This window comes from Ips typographus, unplaced genomic scaffold (genome assembly GCF_016097725.1).
Source record: "Ips typographus isolate SLU unplaced genomic scaffold, UJ_Ityp_2.0 IpsContig112, whole genome shotgun sequence".
Taxonomy (NCBI): Eukaryota; Metazoa; Arthropoda; class Insecta; order Coleoptera; family Curculionidae; genus Ips; species Ips typographus.
Window position 1 is genome coordinate 1 of NW_028098536.1, and position 11,131 is coordinate 11,131.

Genomic DNA, 11,131 nt, shown 5'->3' on the forward strand with positions numbered 1-11,131 from the left:
GATGAACCCAGAAGGGCTCATAAATTAAACGTGACAATAATAAGCAATCCGACCGTCCAAATTGGAAGTAATATAGCAATAAAATACTGTCGATAGATATACGCAAACAATATTGCACTAAACATTTGATAATAAAATTGAAATTGCACTATTTTAAAAAAAATTATAAATTTATAAGTAGAATAACAATTAATATGTCATTGAAAGTATTCAACAACTATTTGATGTATAATCACAATCAACATAGTACATATCTTTACATAAAATAACATAAATACGAGTCTATTTTTTATTTTATTGCACCATGCGTTAATTAATATGGAGAACGAATTACTGTCAACTGACTAAGGCTGGCACAATTTTCCTATAATAATTCAAATAAATCTAAGAGCACCATTAAATAAAATTCAGAAGATGTGTTAAATATTTTGTGCATATCCACTATCTGTCCACGATATTTTTTTGTGTAGAAACGCCAACAACAAAAAAAAATCATCCAGAAATCACATTTCAATAACACAATTTAACAAGGAGAATTCTCCTTTAACTTTAAATAAAACTTTATACCTCAGGATCTGCTCCCCAATTCAGTACTCATAAATTCCAATCTCTTTTGGTTGCATAATTCGAAGGGTACTCCAATCTTGGCACTTTGCTCATTTTATTAAAATAGACTCAAGAGTCCAGTTTACCTTATAGAATATTATGTAGGTACACTAAAATATGTATAAAGGGAATATATCGATAGTCAACACCTACTTTGAAAGTGTCATATACGCTAGCCGTGTAATACCCGGAACGAGGGTCAATTAATACTATTCACTATATTTGCCGCATTCGTTTTCAACCTCCATAGAGCTTTGACGTCACAATGACGTAATTTGACAGTTGGTCAACTAATGGTTTTCCCAAATTAAGTCATTGTGACGTCAAAAAAGCTCTGCTCCCTCCATAGAGCTTGAAAACGAATGCGGCGATTGATGAGAGTTTTGAGAGGTGCTTTTTAAGCATAGAGAGAGGATAACTTTGTTTCGGTTTTCTATTCTTCCATAATGCATTATATCTTCCAATTGCATTCCATATTGCATAGATTGTACTAATCCGAACAGTTCAGAATGGCATGTCAACAAAAACTTGTCACATTGTAATTAAGTGATGTTAAACTTTTGTACCAAGTAAAAAACATATACAATCTATTACTGTTCTTCATACTGTTCCTATTCAGTCAAGTGTAACTGAACTGTGCTTAGAAGGATTGTAACAGTTGAAGCACAACATGCACTGTTTCCAAAAATTGACAAATCAAAAATATCTCTCAAGACGTACGTTAGCTTAAGACGTAACGCGACCTTAGCGTCGAATTAATAACGACAAAAAGGCTGTATTAGCTATTAGAAGACACCTTAAAGGCTTGTGAGGTCCCGCGGTCAACGGAGTTAGTTGATTATTTTGCGTCATCAGTTTCTGACGCCCTTCACGAATCTGTCAATAATATAGTTTTGTTAAAATTAAATGAGACGGCAAGTCCAGGTATTATTATGCATAAACTGGTCTGATATATGATATGTTTGATTTCCTTACCTTAAGTTGCAAAGTGCTTCTAGTAGGAAATATATCAGAGTGCTCAGCTTGAAACATAGACGTAACCGAAGTTGACGGATAAAAAGTAGAAAACTCATGAAAAAGTTGCATCACAAGTCGCCTACGTTGATCCAAAGTCTTCCTGTGTCCTTTATCCGGATATTTAGCTCCAGGTGTACGTGGCGCCTTGGTGACGGCGAAGCACCCTCATCAGCTTCTTGCAACTACCTCACGCTCTCCAAAGAGAAGTCCGGCCCAAAGAATCGAGTACCGGCTAAAGGACAAGCTGAAGGCATAGACAATGGTGCATCGTTTCCGGCGTTCCATCGTTGTTACCTTGTGATGATGATTGATTTACAGCTTGACGTCGTTGCAATGGGGCCCGTCCCAATTGCGCAAGCGTCGTAGCTAATTTAAACTCACAGCACAGTCGAAATTAGCGGATATTTTATGTAGATTTCATTGTTTTAAGATGTTTTGACTTGTGATATTAAAAAGATGTTTTTGCAAGTTAGAGTAAACCCAGATCTCCATCATCATGTTATTATTTGTTGTAATTCCAAATTTTTCAAAGTTAAACCGAGGTTTTTGCTTTAGCTTTAAATGTCGGAGAACAACCAAACAAATTCGGCCGACAATGCGAACAAATTGGGACACAAAGATGACGAACACAAAACGGGGTGACAAGAAATCCGTTTTTAAATCTTCTGTGAGACATGAGGAAAAACATTTAAGGTAGGTCGTGTAAGCAGCTCTCGTCAAAAGCAGCAAAAATTTGGCGCAACATATCGAAAATAAACAAGGAACCGTATCGGCAAATGGCTCAAAGAGTCGCGTCAATCGTATGCCGACGAAAAAGATCGAAATTGCGACGTCGCCGCATATCGAGTAACTAAAACTCACGAAAAAGTCGCACTCGATTGTTGTCCCAAATCCAAATATTTTTCATTTCTGTTTTTGAAACCCGTATAAAAAGGTCAAAGAGAAAACAGAAGATCGAAATCCGGACGTCGCACACTGGTAGGTTTCTTAAAATCAGTGGCATAAAAGAAATACTTGGAGTTTTATATATTGTCACGTTTAGGGGTGCGTAGTGAGGGATGGTAGAGAAACAACCTAGGTCACAGGCAAGCCTCGTTTATTATAAAAATAGTTTAAACCAAACAATTATGAGGGGTTATTCTTGCCCCCAGAATAAAAGGGCCAACACGGCCGTAATCGTCGTTGAGCGCATGAGAGTTCGGGGAGGGTGAGTTTGGTTTTAGCCCTTCAGCTACACCGTAAAGGGGCACGCAAAGGTGTTCTTGTACGATGTGACCAAAAGACCAAGTGAACAACTGACAGGGTTAAGGGTTCTAAAGGTCACTTCAAGTTGCGAGAGAACCCTTCTCTTTTCAGCCTGGGATCCTGAGAGGGTAGCGAGCCGACCCACCACTTCAAGTTAGGGAATGTTGCTCGCCGACCAACCCGGAGACCAGTGATTTTAGATGGCCAGCCTTGCTGAATAAATACTCGTCGATTGAATCAGATTCCTACCAGACTTGCTGACATAAACGATTATTCAGTATATTGTACGATAGGTATGGTGAATGTAAATGTTGGAATCTGCGACAATATTTGGCTAAATATCATTCAAATGTCAAACAATGTTTTCAAAGAACAAGTTGGGTATGATAGAATGTCACATTCTTTTATTATTGTTTGACAGTGATCCGTCAAACTCAAATACATTATTTTTTTCCAGTAAGGTTGGATACCTTACGAAGGTTTTGTTGTTATAATTGTAAAATGCAGTTCCAAATTAACAGTTACATTCAGTTATTATTGGTACAAGTAAGAGGAACAATATTATTAATTTGGCGGTCCATAAATTATTTTTCTAGTTTAGTTAGCTCTGATGTTTCGTAAATGAACTGTAATTTTAAAAGACGACAAAAACGAAGCGATGACGTTCTTACATTTTGTCAAATTATTTGATTATTTTTATTGGTTTCTGTACGACATACCAGGTGTCCAAGAGCACCATGGACATAGGAGATTAACCCTCCGTTAGTCTGTTGCCATTTTTTTCGAGTTTGGTCTGGTGGGGTCTAATGAACCCCACAAAATAAAATTGGATCAACAATATTTTAACGCATAATTTTTGTCTAACTTTGAAAAATACATTTTAAAAACAAGTTTTTATTGCAAACTGCATTTATTTACAAAGTAAACAAGTTGAGTAGAGACATTGAATGAGGTTATAAACACAACTTACCAGATTTTTGGGTTGTGGCTACTGATAAAGTATTTTTATCACGATTTATTTTTATTTTCTTTGCATTATGTGGGTAGTAATTCAAAATTATTACTAAATAAACTTGTTTTGAATATTTTGATTAGAGAATGACGGACGACGATTTGTTATGATTTTGAAAGGTTGGTAGCACGGCCGGATATAAACTTTCCTTAACGACCGCTTGGCGCCAGATTTAAAATTTCCGAATTTTAGATCCGTTTTTCGTCTTAATGGTCAAATCTACGGTATTGAAAAAATTACGAGTTGATAGCCGAAAATGTTACTACAACTTTTACCTAAAGCGTTTTTCCATTAAATTAACCGTACAGGCGCAAAAAAATTAAAACCATTTTCCCATGTTAATCTCCTATATCCAGGGTGCTCTTGGACACCTGGTATAAGACGCACACTTAAATTTGTGACGTAATTTTAATTATAAATTATTGATTAAGAGTTTACCTTCTAAGGCCTGATAAATCTCAGGCGGCAGCCGCGGAGAAAAGCAAATTGAATACATTCAGACGTTTACTCCCAAAGTTGTGTTTTCTGGAATCTACTTTATTAGAGGCGTGTCTTAGATTGTCGTATCGATGAAAGTTGATTTTTTATTATTTCCTGAAGTTAAAAGCTGTTAATAATGTTGGAGAAGTTTGTAAAATGAAAGTGGATTGATTTGCCTGCAGTAGTCTGTTTCAATTATCATTAAAAGTACAAATGTCATAACCCCTCCGGATATAGTGCCCTATTTAGGTCTTCTCAGTTATTAAGCATTACTAATTCTATTCTAAGAAAAAAAACAAACCAAATCACCTTTCTAAAAATTTTTAGTACCTCATAAAATTGAACTCCTCTGCAACTGTTCCCCAGTGAATCTAAGAGGAAAGACCAAAGACAAATCCCCATAACATTTGGAATGACAACTAACAGGGCTCCACTGACTCCAGATTTAGTTGGGACTTCAACCTTTATTAAATTTTAACAAAACAATAGCAAGCATGTAACTTAAAAGTGTAGTACTCGCGCTGCTCTGTTGGTTTCCGAACGCACTTACAACAACGTCATCTGCTACGACTTATGTCACTGTCATCGATATAGACAGATGAGAGGTTAGAGGTTAACTTTCACTTTTTTCGATTGAGAACAGAATGATTATGTATTATGTTAGGTTTAAAATCCTAAATTATTATTATTATTTTGTCATCCTGAATAATTTAATAAACTATTGAATTTACGAGTAGGATTTATTTATATTCTACAAAAGCAAGTTGACCAGAATAATCATACATGTCACAACTATGCATTAAAGGCAGCACGTCTCTAACACTTTCTGGTTTCCACAGATAATTCCTCGTAGAGTTTTAGGAATCGACGTTTCCCCCCGAGGGCCCACCATCTCCACTCGACCGGCTGCGGAATTCGGTCGTCAACTTCAAATTTCCCTGAACACCGTTTCAAGGAACATGGTTTCTTAGTGACAAAAAATGGCATTCACGAAACTGAAACTGAAAGTACCGCACCTTTCCCAGTTGAAATCAAAATTTAACTTTTCAGTTTTCTAGAATCACCCGGGAGTTGACGAAATTACACTCTGTTTCAATCACATGACTTCAGAACACACAGTGTTAAGTCGAGCATGTGCGACTATTCTAGAAAAACTTATACATGAGAACTACATTAATGTTGACCATCTGAAACATTTATGAAATCGTACATAGGCTAGCGTCCCGAAGTTTAGGCAACTACATGATGCATCTTCTTAATCAAAGATTTTAGTGTCGAATAAAAGCGACGTAGGAGCCGTTTTATATGACTATATTAGTTATATGAGTGGTTACACTAAGGTAATTGTTTTTTTTTTTTAATATTTGTGGTTGAGTTCGTGAACATTTGAATATGTTTACAGTTTGATAATTTTCCTATTGAGTTTAACTTTCGACTGAGTTTGATTAAAATGCGGAACCAGCTGGATTTTCCTAATGACTTAATAAGATTTTTGTTCCGTTCCCTTCAAATGAAAACTCGGTTTAGTGTACTCAAAGAAATGTGTGAGATTTTCGGTAAGTTTTACTATTTATTCTAAAGATGTGTACTTCTAAACTTATTTTTTATTAGATTGTTTGGTAGCCGGAAAATGCAAAATCGAGGACAATTTCTTCACCTTTCTAATTACTCTCTATACACTTTTAAAGTAATGTCCTGCAAACCTCAGTTTGACTACAGAGAACAACACTGCGTTGATATATGCCGGTCAATCGAAAAAAAAGTTTTTAATAAAGATCCATCTTACGAAGGCTTGATGTTCTATGGGGTGAGTCATATAATTAAAGTACAGTGCTACGAATATTTCATGACACTATTTTAGGAGTATGACACTGAAGTGAAATACTGCACTAAATCAATGCTAAACTTGTGTTGTTTTTTATACAAGACGAGCATCGTTTAAAGAAATGTTTTTATCCTGTGTTTGACACTGTACTTATTTGGATTGATAACATTAAGCCTGAGGTAAGTAATATGTATGTAAACACTAAAAAAATATGTAAACTTATGGAATTTCTTAGCTTGTACAGTACATTCATCAGCAAAGATACAAGGATTTGTATCATAATTGAGAAAATTAGTTCAATCCTTCAAAATCTACAGGGTGGATTGTTTAACTACATCAGTACCAAGAAGGGTAAGTTTGATGCAGGTACTTTTAGATAATGAGGTTCAGTTTTAATTCACATTTATCTTATTCCTAATTTAGAATCTTGTTCTAATTTCTATAATTATTTCTCAGGCGAATTTGGTTCCGGTTATGCAGAGTGATGAATAAATGGGCACCCAAGTTGTAAGGTAATACTTGTTCTCATATTTAAACGTGACTTACATGTTAATAATTGTTTATTATATTCTAATAAAAACCCTCTTCAGCTTCTCTGAAGTTTTCTAGTTTTATTCCTACGCCCTTGAAAAGAAAAACATATTTTGTTGTGTCATAATTTATTTTTAAATGGATTTTTGCGATCATAACATGATGTACAAATGCTACTACAAAAGTGTTTTTATATATGTAGGATTAGTTAATTAGTGTTAGTGTGTTTGTGTTGTTTTATAAAATTTCCTAACTATGACGTGGTGGACGCTTATCGACCCAAAGCAACATTTAACTATCGATAGATTCGCGACAACCCCTGAATTGCTAACCGGTGCGCGGAACGTGATTGGCGAGAGTCGAGTATTGGTTGAGACTGGAAAGGAGTTTAAAGACGAAAGAAAAGACGAAAGTTAAAGAAAGCAGACGGCTTTAATTACTTTAAATAGACGTAGTTATCAATATTGTCATCCAGTTGATAATTAATTCTTTGCTGTTAGTGTTAACGAGAAGATCCGTTCAGTGTAACCACATCCAAACCAAATGTACATATTATAAATAACCCTAGACAATAAACAACGTTAAAAGTACAAAGCCTACATTTTGGGGGCTCAACCGGGATAAGCCTGATAAGCCTGATCAGACTGATAGGATTGTGGTTTGAAGAAATAAATACTAAGACGAAGACGATTCAAGATCAAATACAAAGAGGGAGGTACGTGGTCGCCGCCATTAATTTGACGAACGGTCGGAACAACGCAACCTTGGCAATTCCAAAAATACCTCGCAGCGCGGCTAGAGGTGAGACCCTGCTACAAGGCTGGAATTGTGACGAAGGACGCTGGAAGACGGAGCGCACAACTGCTGCAGGTCTGAATTGACTGCGTTTTCAATACGGCGATTTGGAAATGGGAATCGTATGACCGGTGCGGCGTTCTTGACGAGTAGTTAACCTGGGGGACGGCGTCAGCGCTTTGGTGACGGAACGTCGGACTGTTTTAGCCACTAGGACTGGTAGAGAAGGTCTATTCCAATTACCTGAGTTGGGTATGGTTAGGGTTCGACAAGACAAGAATCTTGTCTTGACTGATGCTTTCTTGTCTTGTCTTGAAAAACAAATTCAAGAAATTGAAAAATCTGTCTTGACGATTTCTTGAGAACCTCTTTCTTGTCTTGATTCAAGTAATTTCAAGATCTTGAAATTTCTTAATTAAGCGGGATTCCCCGTCGCCCATGAAGCTGGTTCTCATAGCAACGATAGGCGAATGTGATTCCCCGGCGTTAATTTCATTTGCTTGATGATAAGTAGAAGGGAGGAAGGCAGTGAAGTTCGTGTTCGTAGATACTAAAGTATCTTCTATTGTTATATTTTTTGTGAGATGAGTGACGCTAGCAAGTCTGAGCCTTTCGGTTCCGATTCGGGCTCCGAATACCTACCAGGCAAAGGACAGAAAAAGCTATTACAATAAAATGGACAGTGAAAGTGAAAATGACTCAAGTGATACACATGAGAACGATGACGGATCTAGTGGTACCAAAAAGAAAAGCAGCCTCATCCTCAAATGTTAGAGAGTGGCAAAAAACAAGTTAAAGATTTTTTTCATGTGGAAGTGGGAAACAGAAGCAAAAAAAAACAATGATAAGATAGCCAAATGTATACCATGTTTTGAAAAATTTGGAAAAAGTGTTTACCTAAAAATGAAAAATGCCGGCACTTCTGGATTAAAAAGACACTTGAAAGCAAAACATAAGATGTTATTCGACAAAGAATTTTCTCAGGAAGGGTCCTCGTCCTCTACGGAAATCAGGTGCCTATCACAAATAGCCAAGCACCCTGTACCAGTTGGAACTCAGCGCGGTCTGATGGAAGTGGAAGTGGTATTTTGGCTTGGGGTAAACGAAAGTCAACGTAGACAAACTGTAAGTTGAATTGTTGATTTTTAAATATCATTAGTTTTTACTTAAACCGAAAAGATTCTCTGAAGTGTGCTTAAATTTTACATAATTTTACAATCTTACGTGTCCCCGTTGAGTCAAGTTAAAAAAAAATCTAGAAATTATTGACCAATATCATATTTAAAAATAATTTAAATCCATAAACAAAGAGAAAGATGCAGGGTAAAGTTATGTTCCAACTCAGGTTTGAAGTGGGGAGTGGGTCGAATTTTGACATTTGAATAATAAATTATTTCCCAATCATAATATGAACCCATTCTATAAAAAAATACCACGGAATAGAAGTACTTATTCCATTGCCACCGGTATTTATTACTCGATTTTCAATTCCAGGCAAGAGCAAGAACTCAGTCTCTAAACAAGGACACTGTTGATGACCTTCTCATCGAATTTGTTACGAAGAAGTATCTGCCTTTCATTTCTTTGAAGATGATGTGACAAAGCAGCTGTTTACATATTTAAATCCAGATGTAGTTTTACCTTGTGGTAATACTTTAAAAAGAAAAATTTAAAAAAATACACAATGAGATCTCTGTACTTTCTAACTCATAGAGTTGAGTACATGTCACCAGATGTTGCACACACTATCATTTCTGGCATCCAGTTGACTATACTGGAACGAAGGTTTTGTTCTTTGGTTATCAAGCCCTATAGCCTCTCTGATGAGCCGTAATACGGCGAAACCGGTCAGAGGATTGGGATTGATAAACAAAAAACAAAACCTCACCATTTTCAACCAATCAGATCGGTGTTTACCGAATGATGCGCATTAATGGTGCTGTTCCTAGATTTTGGAACGCCATCTGTACTTTCTACTCATAGAGTTGAGTACAGATGTCACCAGATGTTGCACACAACTATCATTTCTGGCATCCAGTTGACTAATGAAGATCTCTGTTTCAAGTTTCTCAAAGCATCTGAATCAAAAATTTCATTTACTATTGATGGGTGGTCGTCATTCCCCCCCCCTCCGTCTGAGAGGAGATTACTACGGAGATTACAAGACTCACTTCGTGGACAAGAACTGAGACTTCAATTCAATTGTTTGTGGACTTTATACCTGCCGTATGCGGAAAACATACAGGTGAATCCGTTGCCCAACCTTTCTCTTCGAGGTTCTAAATCCGTACGAAATACTGGATTTCATTTCAAGGTGTGACAACTGACACTTACGGCTTCTAACTTCTAGGCCATGATGCCGCTACTTGGAGAGACTTGATACAGCGTGCGTTGATCACAAAAACAACCACTTTGTATGTTTTGCGCACTATTTCAACCTTAGCGGTACAGGATTTTTATGAAAATTATTGAACCAAATAAAAGAAGATTCGAAAAAGAACCTGCAGAAAGTGATTTGGAATCTGAGTCTGACTCAGAGACAAGCCAAAGTAGTGTAGATCTTACTTCGCCAGTAAGTAAAATCAGAAGTCTTGTGAAGAAAATCAAATTTTCTGAACAAACTCAGCTTAAACTTAAAAGTTTTTGTGAAGCTTAATTAATATGGAGAACGAATTACTGTCAACTGACTAAGGCTGGCACAATTTTCCTATATAATTCAAATAAATCTAAGAGCACCATTAAATAAAATTCAGAAGATGTGTTAAATATTTTGTGCATATCCACTATCTGTCCACGATATTTTTTTGTGTAGAAACGCCAACAACAAAAAAAAAATCATCCAGAAATCACATTTCAATAACACAATTTAACAAGGAGAATTCTCCTTTAACTTTAAATAAAACTTTATACCTCAGGATCTGCTCCCCAATTCAGTACTCATAAATTCCAATCTCTTTTGGTTGCATAATTCGAAGGGTACTCCAATCTTGGCACTTGCTCATTTATTAAAATAGACTCAAGAGTCCAGTTTACCTTATAGAATATTTATGTAGGTACACTAAAATATGTATAAAGGGAATATATCGATAGTCAACACCTACTTTGAAAGTGTCATATACGCTAGCCGTGTAATACCCGGAACGAGGGTCAATTAATACTATTCACTATATTTGCCGCATTCGTTTTCAACCTCCATAGAGCTTTGACGTCACAATGACGTAATTTGACAGTTGGTCAACTAATGGTTTTCCCAAATTAAGTCATTGTGACCTCAAAAAAGCTCTGCTCCCTCCATAGAGCTTGAAAACGAATGCGGCGATTGATGAGAGTTTTGAGAGGTGCTTTTTAAGCATAGAGAGAGGATAACTTTGTTTCGGTTTTCTATTCTTCCATAATGCATTATATCTTCCAATTGCATTCCATATTGCATAGATTGTACTAATCCGAACAGTTCAGAATGGCATGTCAACAAAAACTTGTCACATTGTAATTAAGTGATGTTAAACTTTTGTACCAAGTAAAAAACATATACAATCTATTACTGTTCTTCATACTGTTCCTATTCAGTCAAGTGTAACTGAACTGTGCTTAGAAGGATTGTAACAGTTGAAGCACAACAT